Here is a 22394-nt window from a genome sequence, read left to right as displayed (position 1 = left end):
GGCGAGAGGAGGCATTCCTTCAAGGGATTGGTTTCCTGTGTGATGTCACTGGGGGTGAGGCCAGGTTGCTACTTGCCCTCTACTTCCATGAAACCACAACTGCCCCTGGAGCACATCACCAGTAGGAAGTCTTTTCTGACCTTGGGGTATGAGATGGCCATGGGGGTCATCCTTCCTAAAAGTCAAGAAGAGCTACTAAAGTGTTGAACTGCCCTGGATGGAACAGATGAATTTTTTTTTTTGAATGTGAAATTGGCTTTAAAGTAATCTATGGGGACAAAAAGGGATGTCTTGATAATTGTTATTATTTGGTAATGGGTAGGTAGGGGTTCATTATACTAGTCTCCTCATTTTGTGTGTGTGGTTGAAACTCTTCATAATGTAATTTTTTTTTAATCTGCTAACATAGTTGTAGCAGAAAGTAAGCATAGCCATTTAGAGAGAACAGATAGAATGGCTACACTAACCTCATTTCTCAGGATGAAAATAGCAAATCAGTACCAGTTACTGGGTGAGACAACCCGACCGGAAGCACCGCCCCATCCGAGCAACACCGTGGCACAGCCAGGAAGCCCCGCACCAATTCAGATAAAACAGCTGCAAAAATAGAGGCTGCTCCAGCCTTGAAACCTAAGGAAAATAATAATTTAAGTTTTTTATTAATTATCTGAAATGAATCCATTTCCCCTGCGTTTACAATAACAACTTTTCACTTGAATTATGCATCACCATGACTATTTGAATTACAAATGTATGAATTATTCATTATCTGCAATGTGACTGAGTGTTTTGGTTCCACTTGTTGAAAGCCAGTGCTGAGCTGGCCTGCGATCTGGCTGGCAAGGGGACTGCAGGAGACCATTGTCCTTCAGAACCCTCTGCCAACAGAATGGAAGAATGGAGGGGCATACTATACTGTACGGAGTTGTCAACTCTGACCTCTTCGTACCTTAAAATGTCCCCGCCATCTCCTGGCTCCCCAGCCTGTAACAGCTGCTACCCACTGGCACCACCTACATTTTAAACCAGCTGGAGACAGAGTTCTACGTGATAAGCCTGATATATTTGCAGACTAAGCAGGAACACCTAATGGCTTGGCCCCCTAATGATTCTGGGACCGGCCTCCAACAGGCTACAGCAGCGTGCACTGGCAAAGCAGAGGAAAAAATAATTAAAAGAGTCTTTGTCAAAGCTCCTTCTAAATCAACCTTTTAAATGTGCTTGGTTTAAGGGTCCCTAAGTGCCAGTTCAATCACACTGGCCTCTAAGAACCATAGAAACCCCCAGGATAGCCATAGCCAATTAGTCAAGCAAGAGGGGAGTGTGTGTGTGCATGTACGTGTGTGTGAGTGTGTTTGTGTGCGCATGTGTGCATGTGGATGTTCAGGGAACTGACACAGATGCTGAAAGAACCTCCCAGAGAGAGGGCCGAGTAACCCCCAAATATAACTGACTTGTCCCTGTGTTTGGGAGGTTGAAACAAGGGGGGAAGGAACAATTAGAAAAATAGTAGTAAAGACTGCTGCTGATAATACAATAGACAGGGGCAACGTTAGCACATAGGGGATCTTTAAAAGAGTGAAACTAAAACTAGGATTCTTCACGTAATCCACAAAGCAAGCAAGCAAGCCAGCTGTCTAAAACCGAAGTGCACGCATTGTGAAGGTGAGGTCGGGGAGCAGAGACAGATAAAAGAACACACGAGAAATGCCAAAACAAAGAGAGAAGAAAAAACTACATGATGTCAGAGACCAAACACAAGAGCAAGGATGAAACAGTCAACAGAGAAAAGTAAACCCCTGAGCTGACAGTGTGCTTGTGCTAACAAAGAGAACGTGTGCTTTCTGTAGACAGCCCCACAAACCTGAAGACAGCCTTGCGTGGTTCTGTTAAAGGCAGGGGTAGCAGGAGTGGGCAGTGTGTGCCGCCACCCTGACTCAGGGATTTCCTCCTGAGCACTGCGGCCCCACCCGTGCATCGCAGGCCGCCAGGACACACAAAGGTGTTGTTTAGTTGCCGGGGACACCGGGAGCCACAGCAAGCTGCATGGGCTCTGCTCCACGAGGGCAACTGGAGCCTGCGGAGTCAGCTGCCAATGGAAAGGAGGCCTGGCAGCGGGTGGCTCTCCGAGGAGCAGGGGTTTGGGGGCGTCCTGAGTGCCGTGGACAGTAGGACTTGCTGTCTCCTGGGCAGCTCTGGTCTGAACTCCTGCAATCTCTTCTGACCTTCAGCTTCTTGTTTGCCCCACCGGCAGCCTAAAATGTCATCTTTGACTCCAGCAGTGCCCTTGTAGGTTAAACTTTCAAACACTTGAGCAGTGTGTCAGTGGGCTGGTTTATTTGTTCTTTTAGTGTTCATGTTATCATTTGGACCCAAGTCTTAAATCTCCCCAATTCTAATTGCAGTGGCTCAGGACATTGGATAGTTTCAAGTTCTGGAAAGATGTTTGAACACGTCTTCCAGAGGTGGGTAAGAAGTGAGAATAACAGAAAGGCTTGGTTCTGAGTTCACTGGGATGTCAGAAAGCCCATTTGGTAGAATAGACATCGTGTAATAAAATCCCAGCTTCCTTCTCTGCATTTCCAGGCCAAATACATACTGAATGAAACTGATGAAATTAAACAAAGTGAGAGGCTTTGGAGTATTTATTGCAGTATCCTGTCAACAAGGAATATTTATTACATATATTAGTTGGTAAGCAACAGTTTTTATTGACTGATATTGATAAGCAACATTTTCATCCTGCATGAACATGTGCAATCATTCACTAATTCATCTACTAGTGCATTTTCTATCTTGGGCTCTGTGCCGACTTCCCATTGCCAGCCATGACAAAGAGAGCACTGAGCCTCTTCATCGATGATGAACTTCCGTCCATCCTCATCTTAGGAGTGTGGCCTGTGGAAGCCCCAAAGTTCTGCAACTTAAGGAGTTGGGCTGTCCTGCCCAGACAGCAAGGGAATGTTTCTTCTCAGTTTCCTTCTTCCCCAATTGTCAAAGGGACTAATAAACTGGTCTCTGGTCCACCTTAAATCAATAATAGGCATTTCCTAGGTCAAGTGCCTGGGGCAAGGAATAGAGTTTAAATTTATCAGGTTCTCTAGCTAGGTACCAGAGCAAAGCTCTCCCTGATCCACATGATGGCTGAATCCATTTGCTTGATGATAAGCTAATTAGCCATTCTAGCCAGCCACAATCCATAAAGCACAGGGAAATCTACAAAATGACTTGGGGGGACCTTTGCACAGTACACAAGCAAGCTGGCCTCTATGGAAGCCTCTCTGCTGTACAAGGCCATAAGGACAAGCTGCAGTGAACTGGAAGGTTTATTTTTGTCCCAGGAATTTGACCCCACTTCTGGCACACTGGCATTCACCATAAAGGTTAAGAAATTATATTAAGTGTTTTTCTATGGTCAGGTTGAAGTTCTGGCATCTTCGGGGAAGTGAAAACAGATGACTTAGCTGCTTGGAGCTTTCTGCATATTCACAGCCTGTGGTCTTGCTACAAGAAAGGTGCTAGGAATAGAAAGCAGGCAAGCACACTGAGCATGCCAGTTCCAACTCCTCACTCACAGAGGGAGCTCCTCCTGAGAGAAGTAGAAGACAGGTCTCTACCTTCCAGACACTTATATTCTAATCCTAGGCTGCCACACTAAACTTGGAGCCTTAATATTACAATGCAGTTCTTGTAGTTCTGAACTTCTACATCACTATTTGGGGAACATTAGGAAGGGGAGCTGAAATGTAGACAATGATTCCCTTCTATTACGTATGAGCAAAGGGAGTCAACAATGAACTACCACATGTTCTGTGAACTTGAATAGTCACCACTTTAGTATCAAAGACTTTATTTTCTGTACCACAGAAAAAGCTGAAAAAAGCAGTAAGAAAATAGGCATGCATCTGTGCTTATTTACTTATGCAAGCAGATGCTTAATGGCATTCTGTAAATTGCATGGATGTAGGTAGGTAGAGTTTAACAACTTTTGTGGGGTTTTCTTCTAATTTTCCTACAAACTAAGTGTTAAACTTAATTTGGCGATTATATTCCAAGTATCTTTCGTATGCTCTGAACAGCTTTTCTATATAATATTGATAATCTGAGAAAAACACTTGAACCAATCACTATATATATATATAATTCATAAAGGAGTTTAGTTTCTCTTGAAAGCAAAAAAATTAATTAAAGCAAGTTAGAGCTCCTATGTTAAAACAATAGCACTAGGTAATTGTGGATTGATCTTACTCTTCAAATGAAATCCCCAACTGATTAGGCCTGGTTTCCTTTGCACTATCACAACATGGTTGTTTATTAGATTATATATTTCTTAAGGCCAGAAACTAACCATGATTTAAGTTAAATACCTGGCCAATTATAGGCTTTCTGTGAAAGGTAGCATTATCTTTCACCACCCTGCTTCTGCAACTCTCCCCAAAAGGCAAAAGGCAAAATACCTTTCAGGTACATCTCTCAATCCTATACTTGGATAATTCATTTATAAATCTTGTAAAACCTAAAAGTGACATGTTTACATTTATCCCTATGAAATTCCCACTATCCTCACCTCAATTTATGAAGATTTTTCTATTTTGTCTTTAATAGTAATTATTACTCACACTTTTGTCACTTATATTTTCCTCTAAGTCTTTAATAAATGTACTGAGCAGGACACCTGAGATTCAACAACAGCGTCTAGCACAAAGCTTTTCGTGTAGGAGGATTTCAATAATATTTTTAAGATAAAATAAAAACCTACGAAAGCAGAATATCTTATAAAATCCTGGTTTCTCCTGCTGACATCTGAAGAAAGCAAAAGAAATAATTAAGGAAACCATTGCTATTTACCATGTTTTAAATCAGAACGTTGAAGCCATAAATGCTTAGAAGTCACCCCTTTCTGAGGAAATGCAAAGGTGGAGGGGTAAGGAGGTGGCTAAAGTACTGGGGGCAAGCATTGCCCACCCCTACCCCCACTTGGCCCCTGAGCTAACCCACTGTTTTATATGTATTGGGCTTCTGCCTAAGGCTTTGCTTGGAGGGAAATGGTACCAATATGAAAAAGAAGATAGAAAAGCAAACTGCATTTCACAGATGCCCACCCCACCCCCAGGAGGTACACACTGCACATGGCGCTTCCAGCCAGAGAGCACACAGTGCTGCTCATCATTTTCTGTGGGCAAGATGGAAAAATATAGTGTAGTTAAGTTGGATTCTCAGCAAGTAATACGCTGTGCAGGATATTAATGAACTGATTTGTACTTGGAGGGAGATCTTTTGTACTATACCACTGAACTGGGCAACCCTTCTCCCAATGATCTAAAGGAAACATCAAAGGCATATTTGCCAAGCAAGTAGGTGATAAAAAGATATGAAGAACTATTAAGATTAGAGTGTGTCAAAAAAAGATTTTAATGGCATTGATCTTAGGATAGAACAAAAACAAAAGGCACAACATTTAAGAAGAATAAGGGCTAAATCCCACTTCTAATTTTTCAAAACCGACTGAAAAATACAAGAATGCCCACTATGTATCACTCAGAGTCAAGAGTGTGACATAAGATTAACAACATCAAATGCAAGTTTAAAGTCACATAAATAGAGTACCTAGGTTAAAGTAAGGAAGGGAAAGATCTGACCACAATCTGAACAGAACAAAGTACCAAATGATAAACTGGTCTATATGCCAAGGAAAACAGAACAGTGAAGGCTACGTAAACCACAACAGGTGAGGAAGCATTTAAAGAAATGGGGATGTTCACTTGAGAAAGAGAAATCTTAGGAGGAACATGGTACATGTCTTCAAAAATTTCAGAGGTCATACAGACAGGGGATTGAATGTACTGTGTGTAACAGCAGAGACCTGAACTAGGATCAGAAGGGTAAAGTTAGAGGTGACAGATAACATCAGTCAGCATTCTCTGCTGAGCAGTAGAACTCGCCTGACTTGGAGAGAGGAATTCACCAGTTAATGGAAAAGCTGAGAAACATGTCTGACTTAGGGCCAGCCAGAAAGTGGTAGCTCTAGAAGATCTTGACCACCTTGGCACCACTTCTAAAACAAAAAAAATTTCCAACCATTTCCTTTGTTTTTGTGTCACTCTCAAGTCCTAGAAGCATGCATTTCATTAGGCATGCTTGGGTCCCAAGCCTCTGCCCCTTGACGGTCCCAGGGAAGTGACAGAAAGAGTCTGGCAGAAGGAACTTACAGGGATCTCTTTAACTTCCACAGGGAGAAGACATCCAGGTTTATTTGTCCAACACAAGCAGCTCCAGTGGAAGGTAGATTATATTTGTGCCCCAGAAGAAAATCATGGTGCTCTTAGGAAGACGGAATGGATTTAAGACATCCAAAAAACTGAAAAATGACCACTACACAGAGCTCAAAATGAAGAAATACTTTCTAAATATTAAAACCAGGACCCTGAGGACATGTCAGAATCCCATGAGAAGCTTTTTGAAATTATTTCTGCCTAGCTCTCCTCCCTAACCCCAAAGATTCTAATGCCCCCACCTCTAGTTGAGAACAAAAAAATCACACCACATCTGAGGTTCCTACTGCTTTGTTCAGTACCTTACACTGGGGAAAGAGCCTGAGAAAGGGGACAGGATGTTAATCAAACTGGAGAATTCCTTACTTATTTAAAAATCTTTTTTAAGCTTTAGGAACATCTAACTTGTAGATTTAAGCAGTGTAAGAAATATCTGTGAAAAATGGAAAGGGACTCAGTTGAAGAAAATTAATAGTCAGACTTATCTAACAATGCTGCAAATATTCGCTTCCTTCTGCTACTGCTATTTTCTTTGGAATGGGTCCAATTTTTCCCTTGCATGAAAGGAGACAAGATCTGTTTGAAGCCATTAACAGCACCAATAGGAGGGACATTTGAATTAATAACCAGGAGGCCAGTCAGCCAGGAGCAATTTTGAACATAATCTTTTCCTTTGACTTTTCTTTTTGTAAGACCGATATTTTGCTATATTATATTTGGTCTGACATGCCACTGCAGAGCCAAATAATTTATCTTTCCAACCCTCCTTAATTTTTAACATGACCTAAGTAAAATATTTTAATTTATTTGCACAGAGGTCCCTTCTGTAGACTGTGTTAGGCACTATGAAGCATTATTCCTGAGCACAAAGAATGCCTTGGAATTTAGCAAGAAATACAACATATTTAAAGGCAGAAGCTGATGCTGTTGAAATAATGCTAAGTGAACAAAGTCAGATACAAAACCGTCTAAAATGCATGATCTTCACTTTGTTCCTTTGAAAGTAAATTTATACAAAAATTAGTCTTTTTCTTACTCTATTTTACTCATCTCTACTAGCTGTTGTTCAGCCTCATTCTTTGCACAGTCTTCTTGTAACGTGTTTCTGGAGGCCTCAAGGGACTGTTTTACATGCTCGGGAACTAGACTCAGAGATGCCACGCATCCTCCTTGCTGTTTTCCCTTCTCCAGAGCCCACCTCCTGCCTCCAAGAGGCACTGTGTCTGTCCAGTGTGCCTCCTGCTTCTCTGGGAGCACAGAGCCCCCAGGCAGCTCCCTCCCAGGACCGCCACACACACCTTGAGGCAATGGAACCACCAAGGTGCCAAACCTGGGCCAAAGTCTGTGCTAGAGGGCGAAGCACTCAGTCCTGTTGTGCCTTGGGCTGTTCACTGTGTCCTCCTCCTGGCCAGTCCACGCAGCATCCCAGGCTGATCTTTCCAAACTTCACTTTGGAACCGGGTCTCTCCTGCTTAAAGAGCCCTCAGCGGCTTCCTGAGACCTGTAAAACCAAAGCCCTTGTTTGTAACTACGTGGCCCTGCCTCAGCTTCTGGCAGGAACTCTCCTAGAACTCACCCTCTGCTCTCAGGGAACCCCTATGAGCTTCCCACGTGGCAGCCCTGACTGTGGGCCAGGTCCTGGTGTGCCACCATCCCCATTCCTGGGCACTCATGCTATGCTCCAGTCTAACTTAAACACCTTCCCAATGAAACCCATTTGCCTGACAAACGTCCACTTTTTCAAAACCTCTTCAAAACCCTGCTTCCCCCTGAAGTTTACCTGAACACTCCCTATGCCCGGCAGTATGCGCACCCCACGCTCAGTGTCCCCATGGCACTGTGTTCTCCTTCTCCCTCTTTGTGTCTATAGTGCTTAGCCACATGCGTGCTAGGCCACCTCCTTCACTAACTGCTGAGCTCCTGCAGTCAGGGTCCTTCTCCTGTCCCTTCGGTATCCCAGCCCTCAGGACAGTGCCGTGCTCCCCACAGCCCAATGGGAACATGACTGAAAAATCACAGAACCCCACAATGGAACTCTGGAATTTCCCAAGACCCCCTTATGTCCCTCAAAGTCCACGTTTCTTTTCTCTTATTTGAGAGGGCAGCTGGACTTTCTGTACCTACACAAGAGGAGAGTCACAATACATGTTTGGTTTCTACCCTGTGCTCCTTCAAGCATCCAAACCTGGGTGCATGTGCACAAGGGCACGCTAACTGACATGGTTCAAACTGACTGCAGTTAAGGCTGACCTACAGTGCTGATGGCACTGGCTGGACACATGCCCATCACTCAGGCCATATGACTCCCCACACACTCCAAGAGCAATGCATTGTCCACTACGCTGCCCAACAGGGCCTGCCTAGCCCTACCCAGTGGAGCTATTCTTCCTGGAAGACAGAAACCTACACAGTCTGGAAGCTGCCTGAGGCTTCCCAGGGCACATCCTTTCCTCCTAAAGCACAGGTTTGCTTTGCCACCTAATGTAGGCTTTGTGAACACAGCCAGTTTTCCTGTTCAAAGGCAGCTTCTTTACTTAGCCACGGAGGCGATTACGTCTTAGATGACACAGCCAAGACCTCCTTCCTTGCCCTTCTTTAATGTTCATGTTCAAAACCACCCGACTTTGCAGGGCTAGGGCTGAGGGCATATCTAATCTTAGCAATAAAACTCACATTTATCATATTCGGATGACCAGTTTAGAAGGGAAGACAGCAGCAGTGGAAATATCTCTGGGACCTCTACAAGGGATTAACTCGACTGACTGTGGAATGTCAGGGCCTCACCAACTGATATCCAGCTATGAAACGCGTTTCTCTGTCTAAACCTCAAGTGACTCTTAGAAAGGGATCACTGCAGATATCACACACGCTGGGCATTTGGGTTTCCAGTGAGCCTGGCATGTCTGACTGTTATCAACACAAATGTCATATGATCACTTGATAGACAAGCCCAGACTAAGGCTGGGCCTAGCCTCTTGGTCACCATTACTTTAAACCTTGCCCAGAGTTGCCATGGCCAGGGCTTACTGGGATTACGTGGTGAGGTCACCTGAGCCAGGAACTGAGCCAGGAAGCAGAGGCTAAGCCATTCGATGGGCAGGCCATGGCTCCAGCCACACCATCTCCGTCAAAATAATGTCACGGACAAGCCGAGAATCTGTGGTGATCAAAAGCTGCTTTAAGCATGCTAAAGCCTCGCCACAATCCGAGGCTTTCAGTTAGAAGGGCATATGTAAATGTTTTGACACGGTGTTGGGACATTTCATTTAGATTCAGTGAGCTTAGGTACTGGCCAGAGAAATCAGACTGTTTTATTCAAGCTGCTTCCACAGCCTTCTTTACTTTGTCCTCTGGTTTGTTTTCAATAATGGTTAATGAGGAGTGGATTTTTTTCTCCTGAAGTTGGCACTTGGTTACCTCCGCAAGGCTCAGAATTACAAAGTAGGAGTCAGTCCTTATTCAACAAATACTCACTGAGCACCTATTATGTGCCAAGCCCTGAGCTAGTTCCTAGGGACTCATTGCTGAATATAGCAGAGGTATTTCCTGTTCTCCTAGGGGTGACAGTCTAGGGGACATTGTAACACAGAGGTAAACTTGGTCTATCATCAGGCTTTTGTGCACATGGGCAAGGCCAGTCTATTTGAATCTTTAGCCACAGGGTTCATGGCAGCCCCAAAATGAAAAATGAGCCCCTGTGACCACAACCAACAGCCCAGCTATGGGCACCCCTGGGTTGAAAGTGGTGGGAAGTAGCAAGAGTTTCAGGCCTGGAATGGTGAGGCTGACCCCACTCATGTTTGTGCCAAGGTTCCTGTCTGTGCTCTGTCTTAGTATTATTCATTCTAATAACCACATTTTATTGAAAGTTCTCCAGGGACTAGGCCCTGGGTTAAGGGCCTTCCCCATGTAACCCGGCTGTGGCAGTGATTTCCTTATCTTTCTCACAGGGATCTTCCTACTTAGCTTGGGAGGAGAGGAAGACAAATCTGAGAGTCCAGTCTTCCTGTCCCTTTTGCCAGAGAAGTCATCTAGCTTGCTACCTCCAGTAGAATGACAGGATTTCTGCAGGCTATGAGGCAGTGGGGACACTCCCTGCATCTGCAAGGATACGGCCCCCCCTCTGTCAGAATCCCATGCAGGGATACGGCCTCCATCTGTCAGAATCCTACCATCTTTCAATAGATGGAGGCGTTCAGGGAGAGCTGCCAGAATTCCAGCGTAAGGAGATCTGGTAGGTCAAAATGTTTTGTAAACTGTAAAATGCTATAATAAAACAGTCAGATATCCTTATTTAGTATTATTATTATTATTAAAAGAAATAGTGGACCATCACTATTAGGCTTGCTGACTAGCAAGATTCAAATCAAGAACTATTCTTTTATTTTTCTCCTCTTCCATTTCTTTATTGTGGCATAATTTTGTATACAATACAGTGAACAGAATCTAAGTGTGTAATATCTGTTGGGTTTTGTCCATTACTTTTTGACTAACATAAAGTCAGATAGTTTTATTTTAACACATAGTACAAAGTCAAGTAGTTATATTTTCACTAATATGAAATTTTTGAGCTATACATTTAATTATGATATATTTTATGGACTAAATGTTTGTGGCCCTGCTAAACTTCAAATGTTGAAACCCTAACTCCCACCGTGACTGTATTTGGAAATAAGGCTGTGAGCTGACAAAGGTTAAATGAGGTCATGAGGTTGGCACCCTAATCCCTAGGGTAGGTGCACTTACAAGAAGAGGAGGAGACCCCCGACTCTCTTCTTGCACAAAAAAGAGATCATGTGAGCACAGAGGCAGATGGCAGCCACCCACAAGCCAAGAGGCCTGAGAAGGAAACTTTCCAGAACCTTGATCTTGGACTTCTAACTTCCAAACTGTGAAGAAATAAATTTCTGCTGATTAATCCACCCAGTCAATGGTATTTTTTTTTTATGTAAGCCCAATCAGATTAAGATAATGCATTTCTGACTAAGTTTAATACTTAAACTTGATAATATATATAAGTAAATGACTTTCCCATGGCTTTTGTTTTCAAATGGTGACTTTTTGCCTAAACTCTTTTCATCAATAGGGTGCTGATTCTGTGAACTGTAAATGGTTTTGTAAATTGCATTACAAGTAACTATAATATATCTGCTGTTTCTGTCCCAGGAGGTAACAATCCAATAAATGTTTGCAAAGGTTGAATATCAGCAAAGGTATTTTAGTTTGAACATGCACTCCTTTTAAAATCTGCTTCCAAATTAATTCTGCTCACAAGCCACAGTAGAAGAAAACACAATATAAAAGAGATAAATTAAGGCCAGACTGAATGCAATCTTCAAGAGAGCATGTAAGACTCCCAGGCAAATATTGCCAGAAACTAATTCCATACTACACTATCTGCAGTGATTTACAAACTAAACTCTAATTTCTATTACAGCTCAAGCCAAAGAATCAGACTTTAATTGCATCTATACATAGCCCATGAATCAAACTTCAGGATGGCTCCCCTGAATACATATGCACAAAGGAGAAGCAGGAAGAATTGGGGAGGAGGCACCCTGGACCTGAAGCTGACTGCCCTCTTGCAGGTACCTCTTCTCTCTGCAGCCCAGCGAGAGCAGCTCCTGGAGGTCCCAAGGTCTTCCTGGGGAACAGTATCCTCTGTTGCTTTCCCCAGGTTTCTGACCTTTCCCCAAACTCCCTTCCCATAAAACCATAGCTGCCTTGTACCTCAGGCTCTGCTTTCTATTAAAAAACTAATAAATTTTGGGGAAGTCTTAGCTCAATATGTCACTCCCTCCGGCCAGTTAGACATACCTGTATTTAAGTGATGCTCTTGCAGAGGTCAGGCTTAAGCTCCCATGATCATTGTGACAATGCCAATTCTAGTGTTTGGTCTCTGGTTGTATCTGGTTTTATGGACCCAATACTCATCTTTATCAAGTTTGATTAATTTTTCCCCCATAAGAACATAATATTACAAGAATCTTTTAAGGTTTGAGATAACTCAACAATCACCCTTGGTCCCATTAACCCTAATATCAATAAAAAGTAATGTTTAAATATAAATCAAACCTATTAACCCTTGAAATCTAAATGATCCTATTCTGTTTCTATTTAGTGTTGGTGTCTTGTTGTCAGTTTGGGCTGCTTATCATGGACTGTGTGGTTTGAATAGACATTTATTTCTCAGAGTTCTAGAGTCTGGGAAGTCCAAGACGAGGTGCCAACAGATTCAGTGTTTAATGAAAGCCCTTCCTGGCTTGCAAACAGCAGCCTCCTTGATGGGTCCCTATGTGAAGAGCAGGGTTGGGGGAGGACAGAGAGAGAGAGAGAGAGAAGGAAGAAAGGGAGAGAGGGAGAGGGAGGCTCTAGTCTCTCCCTCTCCTTATAAGGGCACTAATCCCATCATGGGGGCTCCACCCTCATGATCTCATTTAAACCTAATTATCTCCTGAAGGCCCATCTCCAAATATCATCACTTTGGGAGTCAGGGCTTCAGCATATGAATCTGGGATGGGGGGCCACAAAACATTCAGTCCATAACAATTCGTGTGTGTAATTATGAGGTAGATAAACTTGTCCTTGAGCAAAATAAGAAATAAAGTTCTCCCCATGAAAGGAAATTGAAGACTTACTGAACTGACTCACAATACCCAAAAGGAGACCTTTCTTCTGAGGTTGAGTTGCCAACAAAATTGGAGCATCCCAAAATGCATGGTTTAAGAGAATTTCCTATGCAAATACTTCTTGAGTGTGTAACTCTTCACTATTGGCAATCACCTACGAACCTCAAGGCAGCTTCTGGGTCTGGACTGTTTTGCTGTAGCAAAAAGGTTGTGGCATAAGGATGGCCCACTTCCCCTCCACGGGGCTGTTATATTTATCCTCAAAGGTGGCCAGGGAATCACCGATGGTGCTCTGTCCCCAGAAAAACTGTCCAAGGATGGCAGGCTGTTCCAGCCTCTTCCTTACCAGGGAATTACCAACTGGATCATACCAGAAAGTGCTTAATACATGCTGACCCTTCAAACACAGACATAGCATTGCTTCTCATAAACTGGAATTCCAAGAAATTGAACCCAAAGAAGAATCTGAACCCAAAATTCCAGTAGGATCTCCACATAGGTTCAAAAAAAGAGAAGGAAGAAATCGGCTATGCCTGCTGTTGGCCTTAGCATCTGAAATAGCTCCCTGCTGATTCATAAAATAAACACAGGGTCAATTCCCTCCTTTCAGAAATCTGCTCGTGTACACCCAAGAGTGTTATCTGTGTTCCACCAAGTGAGCATGACAAGCTGAATGGCTGCCAGCATGGCCATCTGCCTTCCCTGATTTAAATAAATAGATCTGGCTCTGGACAGGCTTTGCAGACTGACATGCAGTCCAGACATGAGTGTTATTTTATTAAGACAGATAGTGACATAAAAATATTTGTGTAATCAATATTTCTTGTTCAGCTTTAAAATATAGGACAGGTTTACAAGTAATCTCGTTGTCACAGATGGAGTAGACCAATCAGAAGCAATGACCAATGTGGGAAGACACATCATGTTTATTTATAACAGATTGATATTATATCTAGTTCCTATGTACTAGGAAATGGAAATGGGTTTGAGCAAACTCTTACCCACCCCCCTTAACCTAAGAGGCAGGAGACACTTCATCTGAGCCCCATCACTATGTAATGTAATATTTTATCTTTACTATATGAATGGTCTATGGCTTCACCTCATTGATTTACCCCAAGGTTTTTGTTTGATTGAAAGATTCCCTGTCAGAATAAAGGACTGTTCTTTGAAATGGATCTCTTCCTAACAAGGTCCCTTTAACAGGTCCCTTTTAAATATCCTACCTTTCCTAATTGTTTTCTCTCCAGTACACCATCAAAGGGGAGGAGCTGATGACAAGAAATGAAATTGAAATGTGACCTGGATACAGGTGACTGAAGAGTCTTCGTTTAAGGGGTTGGTTCCTTTTCTTTCATTATAATGTGGAATCTGAAAAGACCCCTTGAAATTCTAGTCACTGTCTTTAGGACACCTCTGTACTTCCTCCCTCCTAGATTCTCTCACCACATCCGGGGGAAAAAAAGTCACACTCAGACCCTTCTAGCGGGTGACTGAAAAGGACACGAATGAAAGATACACACCATGAACCAAAAAACACATAATTTAAGTTAGAACATGATTGATATAAAGATAAATTAGAAAATGCACAGCAATAAGATACAAGTACTAATAGCTACAGCAAAATGCAAACTCAAACATTGAGGCTTTCTGAAGTATTTCGAAACAGCCTAAATCAGGAAGGACGTCAGATAGTTTTATCCATCCATTGTTCCTGTCATACCTTCAACATCAATTTAGCCTCCACCCCGTGCTAGGCACTGTGCCAAGTGCTGGCCATTCAAACATGATGGAGATCTGATTCCTGCCCTCAAGTTGCTCAAGTCCAAACTGGGAGGGTAAGAGGAGACGATTAGATAAAGAGAATCATGCAATGAAATGTCCACAGAACACTGTGCAGGCTGCTGAGGGAACAGGAAGAGGCAGATAGTCAAAAAGGGGAATCCTAGAGGTAGTGCCAAAGCTGAATCTGGACTGATAATAACAGCAAGTGATAGAACAACACCTGCAGATGCTGCTCTAAGCACTTCGAAATGTATTGTTTCATTCTCCTAGGACCTTGTGTGTGAATACCAGTATTATCCCTACTTCACTGGGCTCAGAGCAATTAAGCAACTTGCCTAGTCAAGCAGCCACCAGGTGACCAAGCTTGGGTTTGAACTCAAGGATCCAGCTACAGGGTCCACACTCAACCAAGATGCTAAGAGTTTGCTAGGTGTGACATTTTCTGAAGGGTCATAGATTTTGTGAAGTGGCAGAGGGAGAGCATGACATTAGGCATCAGTGGAGCTTAAAGATTCAACTTTTGAAAAGTGGGGGCTCATCTGGATGGCATTTGCCCTTGGCTTCTCAAACTGGCGAAGAGCACCCTGGGCACATTCAATGGTGACAGAGGACTCATGGGAATTGCATCAACATGGTGGATTGACATGGTGGTGGTGTTTACTTCTCACAAAGATCCGTGGAAGGAAAGCTTAGATGCTTTCATCTCACAGCACATCACTTTAAAATGGCGTTTTATACTCTAGAAGTGAAATAACCATGATAGTTCTCCTCGTTTCTTGTTCTTTTTGATATCTGATTCAAATTGTTTCTTTAATGTACTTAAAAATCATATTTCAAGTTACAGACTCAATTCACACTTATTTGACTAAATAAAACAGCCCAGAGCTATATAAATTATTTCTCCTGCTAATTTCCCTCCATTCTTGCTATCCTGAGCTCTATCTGTGCTTTGCAATTAGTTTATAATACATATGCACAAAATTAAGGTGTTGTGTTGTTTCTTTTTATGAATGCAGAAGTAGTGCACACTTTACAGTTTACTTTGCACACTTAAGTATACACCATGGACAGCCCTCTAGCTCCTTTTCAGTATTCTGCACCACCCATGTTCCACCATTCCCTACTGATGGATGGTTCCCAGTTTTGTGTCTCTCCAAAAAATGCTGAAAACAACTATTGCTGTATATCCATCTGTCCTTCCTGTGCCTTTACATTTTAAAAATTACACAGCAGTCACTGGACTTTTTACCATAGGTGTACTCGTATCTCATAAGGAAATGGCTGCCTAGAATTTGCTCCTAAAAACAAATGGCCTGTCCAGGCCTAATAATTCAATTCTGTCCCACTGTCTACTTCTTATAGGATGTTGTTTTCCTAGCAGGTTGCATGAAACAATTTTCAGCAAATGTAAATACATATCTTCCTGGACGACCTCCTCAATCCACTTAATTTCCACCACTGAAACGAAGCATTTTATAAAATGACTAGTTGGAAGTTTGTATGCTTTTCTGCTTGACAACTTTTTAAAATAAAAGTCGAAACATCACAGAAATCCCATGTTTGAAGCAGGTGCTCCTGGATGGGCATTAAGTAGAGACCCTTTGATGGCAAGGAAGTCAGGACCCAGTGGCTCAATGGTCGGGGGCTGTGCTCTCCTTGGGAGAAGCTAAGTGCTCTTGTCATTTCCCGTCTCCAATATTTAGACCTTTAGGGTCTCCAATATATTCTTATGCTTACTGGCCAAAAAGACTGAAACAAAACATAAAGTGGAGGGTTCTGCTTTCTCTAAGCCACTTGAGAGGCTCTCCACAGTCACAGCCAACTTTCGGTTCCTTTGTTCAGCAGGCTGCGCATCAGGCTGCTTCTCTGCGCACCCACCCCTCCCCCACTCTCCTTCCACTCTCAGTCTGAGTCTCTTTCTCTCGGGCAGGCGCTCCCCTCTGCCCTGCACCCCTTACCACACGGTTATTGCCTCTCAGGAGCCTTTACTTCTCCCTCATAAATGTCAGCTGCATGAGGGTGGGACTTGGCCCGTCTGTCTGCCACCCAGCCCTGCCGTCGGGCGCAGGACCTGCTTGCAACGCCCGTAAAAACGCAGACGGCGTCCGGCCCATCATACACTCCTCCCCACCGCAGGCCAGCCGCCCTTCCATGTGTTTCACACACGTTATTTTGTTTGGTTCTCAAAATAGCCCTCGGGGTAGGTACTGTTAGTGCTCCTTTACAGACATGGAAGCCAAGGTCAGAGCCCGTGCTCCTAACCACTGGGATTCTTGTGAACCAAATCATTTTCTTGATCTTTTGACCTCGTATGACTGTAAAGTCCTCAGCCTCTTTTACAATCATCAACTCATTTGGGGTTTTGGCATTTCTGACACTATTCTTCCTTATGCTCACCAGGTTCCTTGTTTTTATCTGGATTCTGTGCTTTTCTTACCAGTTTCTGTACCTGCCCCTTTCAACTCAAAGTTCATCAGGGCGCTCCTAGCATAGCCACTCTGGGGAGTGGGTGGAAGGGTCCCTTTTATTTTCAATAAGATCAGTCATAACCACACAATCCAAGTCCAGGTGTGAGTTCATCAGGCCTTCTTGAGCCTCCCTCTCTTCAAAATCCTGGGCCATGAAATCATGTCCATCTTTCTCCTGAATTTTAAGAAACTAGCATTCCGCAAACTTGGAGTTCACAGAAAATTGTACGTGTCTGGGTTCCCCTCACCACCTATCACACACTTTCTCCCAAGGTACCCATAAGTAACACCATGTGGACTCAAATTCTGCCTGTTCATTAAAATTTACTGAAGGGCATGGTTCCCCTAGCTCCTTGCGTACCCGCTGGGAAATGAAATTATCAACAAGCTAAGTCAGGAATTTTTGGAGGTCTGCTATGAAAGGATGAGACCCCCAGAGGAGTGTCCCACGGCTGCTCCTCCTTGGTCTATTTCTGGACCTGTGTCTGGGGACGTCTGCCATTTTCTTTTGTCTTGTCCCAGGAGTAGTCAAGTCCCCACCCCCAGTCACTATCACTTCTATTCTTTTTCTGCCATGAATCTGCCTCTTACAGGACGTGTGGCGACCTTCTCCCTGACCCTCACCGCATCCTCCCAACCACACACACATGAGGCTGAATTACACAGAAGAGGAATGCCAGGTGGACATATTGTGAGACTCCTTCCTGTATTTTTCTATAATGTTCTCTTTGCTTGTCTAATATCAAACTTTACTATGCTGCAGTCTCTTCTCCCTGCTCTCTGCCCACTCTGCTCTCTACACACTCACACACTCACACACATGCACACACACAGAGAAACATTTACTCTATTAGATGCAATTCTGGGTTGAATCTCCCCAGAATTTTGCACAGTACCTAGGGTGTGGTTGTAGGACTAAGCTGACAAAACCCTGCTCCTGACAGCTCAGTGTCACCTCCTAGCTTATTTCCCATATCCTCCTCTTCAGCACTAGGCCCTCCAAAATATCCCACCGTGATCTACAAATCCCAGGCCTGCCCTCAGGGGCACCTCCCCCTGAAGGTTTCTCTCTCTCCTTTGCTCCTAGCAGCCATGTTTGTCCTGTGCCCTCACTTTCCGGTTTGTGCTTCTCTGTGCAGGTGTGTATCTCCTTCGCTCATTTCTTCCCTCCTTTACTGTTTTAGGCCCTTACTTGTCACTTATTTTACAAACCAACTGGAGAGATAGATAATCAACTAATAATAAAATTCTAATTCCTGTACTTGAAATAAAATCTATGAGCTGTTTGCAAACAGGTAAGGGGTCGATTATTTCTGCTTGGCCTGTGAGGGAAGGCTGTAGAGAAGAGCTTTGTCAATTGGGCCTTGAAGGATGAGTAGGAGTTTCTGGGCAAAGAACAGGAAGAGTGTGGGGAGGACTTAGCATGAGGATAACCAGGGGGCTCTAGTGTGGGAAGCACAGGTGGGAAGTGGCCTTGTTCACCAGTAAAGGCAAGTCCTGAAATAGCACAGTGAGTCCTCAGCAAATATTTATTTTGGATTTTAAATGAAGTAGAATAAAGTGTTTTAAAGAGCATTTATGCCATGCAGAGAAGTCTAAATTTTAGTTTGTAGACCATGAGAATTCACCAAACACTTTTTAATCAAGGAAGTGGCATGTTTACATTTGTGGTTTTTTAAGGAATAACTTCAGACTTTGTATTAAAATAAATGTCAATAGAGAAATCATGGCAGAGAATATAGGGTCACACTAGCTATTTTTAAAAATTATACTGACTTTGATGAAGCTTATCCCTTCCTTTGTGCATTTTCTCCAAATCTTGGTTATTCTTGGAAAATCATATTTACTACCCTATATTATGAATTCACTTCATTGTGATGCTGACTGTGTCACCATAGAAACTCCTGCAACCATGTACTTCATTTCTGCCTCTCCTAATAGTTTCCTTCAAATATCTCACTCATTTTCACACTATTTCCCAGTGATACTTACTGTCCTCATACTATGCAGCTTTCACCACATTGCCAGGACTTCTGTTCCCTTTCTCTGTCTCCAGTTTAAATCCCACTGGATGCACAGCTCTGTCATTATAAGTCAGTCAATGTCTGAATGACCTTCTCAGTTAGGTTGACCCTTTAAAGCGCCTCTAGGAGATTCAGTACCTCAATTATTTACATAATTACTGAAAGTGTTAGTAGTTCAGGCTCCATGTCAGGTCACCATGGGAAATACGTTGAGGCTAAAGGTTCACTTAACGTTGGTCAGTTCACCACACAAAAAGACTCCTATTTCTCCTTGGTTTGGTGCCTGCCCCTACCTGGCCCCTCCTTCCCATATGTCTCCAGGTGCAACTGGATTGGGGGTCAGAGAGTCAGATGAGGTGGAAAGGTGATTATCACCCCACATGACAAAGCATGACTCCCCCTGGAACAAATTTAGGAGGAAGTAAGTTGTAGCTCCAGTTTTTCAAGCTAGAGAAGAGATTTGCTTTTCAAATAAAACAATGATAGCATTTTGCACCCAATACTTTTTTTAATTCTGGTGTCTTTGACAAACAACAACAAATGTTGGCAAGACTGTGGAGAAAGGGGAACCCTTCTACACTGCTGGTGGGAATGTAAATTAGTTCAACCATTGTGGAAAGCAGTACGGAGGTACATCAAAATGCTCAAAACAGACTTACTATTTGACCCAGGAATTGCACTCCTAGGAATTTACCCTAAGAATGCAGCAATCAAGTTTGAGAAAGACCAATGCACCCCTATGTTTATCACAGCACTATTTACAATAGCCAAGAATTGGAAGCAACCTAAATGTCCATCGATAGATGAATGGACAAAGAAGATGTGGTACATATACACAATGGAATACTACTCAGCCATAAGAAAAGGGCAAATTCTACCATTTGCAGCAAATTGGATGGAGCTGGAGGGTATTATGCTCAGTGAAACAAGCCAAGCAGAGAAAGAGAAATACCAAATGATTTCTCTCATCTGTGGAGTATAAGAACAAAGGAAAAACTGAAGGAACAAAACAGCAGCAGAATCACAGAACTCAAGAATGGACTAACAGGTACCAAAGGGAAAGGGACTGGGGAGGATGGGTGGGTAGGGAGGGATAAGGGGGGGGAGAAGAAGGGGGGTATTAAGATTAGCATGCATGGGGGGTGGGAGAAAGGGGAGGGCTGTACAACACAGAGAAGACAAGTAGTGATTCTACAACATTTTGCTATGCTGATGGACAGTGACTGTAAAGGAGTATATAGGGGGGACCTGGTATAGGGGAGAGCTTAGTAAACATAATATTCATCATGTAAGTGTAGATTAATGATAACAACAACAACAACAAAAAAGCAGTTCCTGTGTGGTGACCTCCAATGAGTTCTACACAATGGTATAAAGGGCATATAAAAGTGTAGGCAAAGGGTCTGTTTGTGTTTATACAGAGGATCAAAGCCTAATTGGGCTACCCCGAAAATGAACTAAGATACGATATGAAAAAGAACTTCCAACATGAGCACTCTCTGGAAGACTCATGCCAGAAGATGATCATCAAAAAACCCCAACAAAGATCCACGCACTGCTACAGGTGTAGATGCACTCATCCCACCAGTTCCTGGACTTGCCATGGGAATGAATAAGGAGATATCTAAGCTGGCCTGTGCATACAGTAAAACAACAAATTTGACTGGATCTATACTGTTGGAACTCAACCAAGAATTAGGAGAAGTGCAAGTTGTAGCTCTCCAAAATCTTACAACTACAGACTATTTACTGTTAAAAGAACATATGGGATGTGAACAGTCCCCAGGAATGGGTTGTTTTAATTTGTCTGATTTCTCTCAGACTGTTCAAGTTCAGTTGGACAATATCCACCATATCATAGATAAGTTTTCACAAATGCCTAAGGTGCCTAACTGGTTTTCTTGGTTTCACTGGAGATGGCTGGTAATTACAGGTATGCTTTGGTTATGTAACTGTACTCCTATTATGTTAATGTGTGTGTGCAATTTAATTAGTAGTTTAAAACCTATACATGCTGAAGTTACTCTACAAGAAGATATGTCAAAGAAATAATCAATCTTCCCATGTTTTCTTCCACCTGCTACTTCTATAGCTTTTCTTCTTCCTTCCTAATTACAACCCTTAAATAGAATTCATGCCTCATATCGAATTTACCGAGTATCATAATTCTTCCAAGTGGTAAAGATACCTCAAGACAAATGCTGGGCATAGAAGCCACAGGGCATAAATATGCAAAGAAGTAAAAAGCTAACCTTCTCAAACAATAAGGCTTCTTTCTCACTTACCAACTTTACATTTCCCTGTATTGCCCCGGAAGATGACTGGTTAGCCAGAGACGGGTAAGATTCCTCAAGGGAGGAACAACCTAAGACAGGCACAATCGCAGGGGGGCCATCAGGTGAGAAATTGGGGATCAACAGAGGTGAGGCTTAGAACCTCACCCCCCTGTTCTGAGAGAAATCTTCTGCATATGTGGATGTTTTATTGCCCTTGTCTAGCTTGGATTAACACATAGTCTACAGGCACACACCTGATCATCTACATTTGCTCTCTTACAACACTAAACTATGTTTTCTACCTTTATCTTGTAACTACCTACCACTTCAGCATTTTATTAAAAATAATAATAATAAAGAGAGAAATGTGGTATCCACATATAAATCAAGTATAAAAATCAAATGAATATTCATATTTGAACTGACTGTTTATAGTTCATAATGCATGAGCAAAACCGAAAGTTTCTGTGATGACTGCCCTTGTACTGTTCACCATGTAACTTATTCACTATGTAAGAATTTGTTCTCCATGTAAGAACTTGTTCGTTATGCTTCAGAAGATGGGAGACTGATGAAAATTAGGCTTGGGGTGGATTAATGATTGTGCATTGAGCATTGACTCCCCTATACAGAATTTTATTGTTGTTAACAACCATTTGAACAATAAATATGAGAGATGCCTTCACAAAAAGAAAAAAAAAGAAAAGTACACACTTCCAATTGTAAAATAAATAAGTAACCAGGATGTAATGTATAGCGTAAGGAATATAATCAAAATATTGTAACAACTTGGTATGGTGATAGCTGGTACCTAGAATTATCATGTATATAAATGTTGAATCACTGTGTTGTACACCTGAAACTAATGTAATACTGTGTGTCAACTACCCTTCAATAAAAAATAATTATGTAAAAAAAAAAAAAAATTCTGGTGTCTTTG

At 42.6% G+C, this 22394-nt stretch overlaps 1 long non-coding RNA gene across 2 annotated transcripts in view; it reads left to right on the top strand.

The window, feature by feature from the left end:
* LOC118923280 (uncharacterized) overlaps positions 1-22394 on the top strand; it is a 40971-nt gene that overhangs the window by 2951 nt on the left and 15626 nt on the right. For both annotated transcript variants that reach the window (XR_005029150.2, XR_005029149.2), the window contains exons 2-4: positions 6233-6282; positions 11710-11860; positions 14152-14239. This is a non-coding gene — a long non-coding RNA (uncharacterized LOC118923280). The remainder of the gene's footprint in view (positions 1-6232; positions 6283-11709; positions 11861-14151; positions 14240-22394) is intronic.

This window comes from Manis pentadactyla, chromosome 12 (assembly GCF_030020395.1).
Source record: "Manis pentadactyla isolate mManPen7 chromosome 12, mManPen7.hap1, whole genome shotgun sequence".
Lineage (NCBI taxonomy): Eukaryota > Metazoa > Chordata > Mammalia > Pholidota > Manidae > Manis > Manis pentadactyla.
Note: the sequence above shows the minus strand (reverse complement) of the source record. Positions and strands in the feature narration are given on the sequence as shown.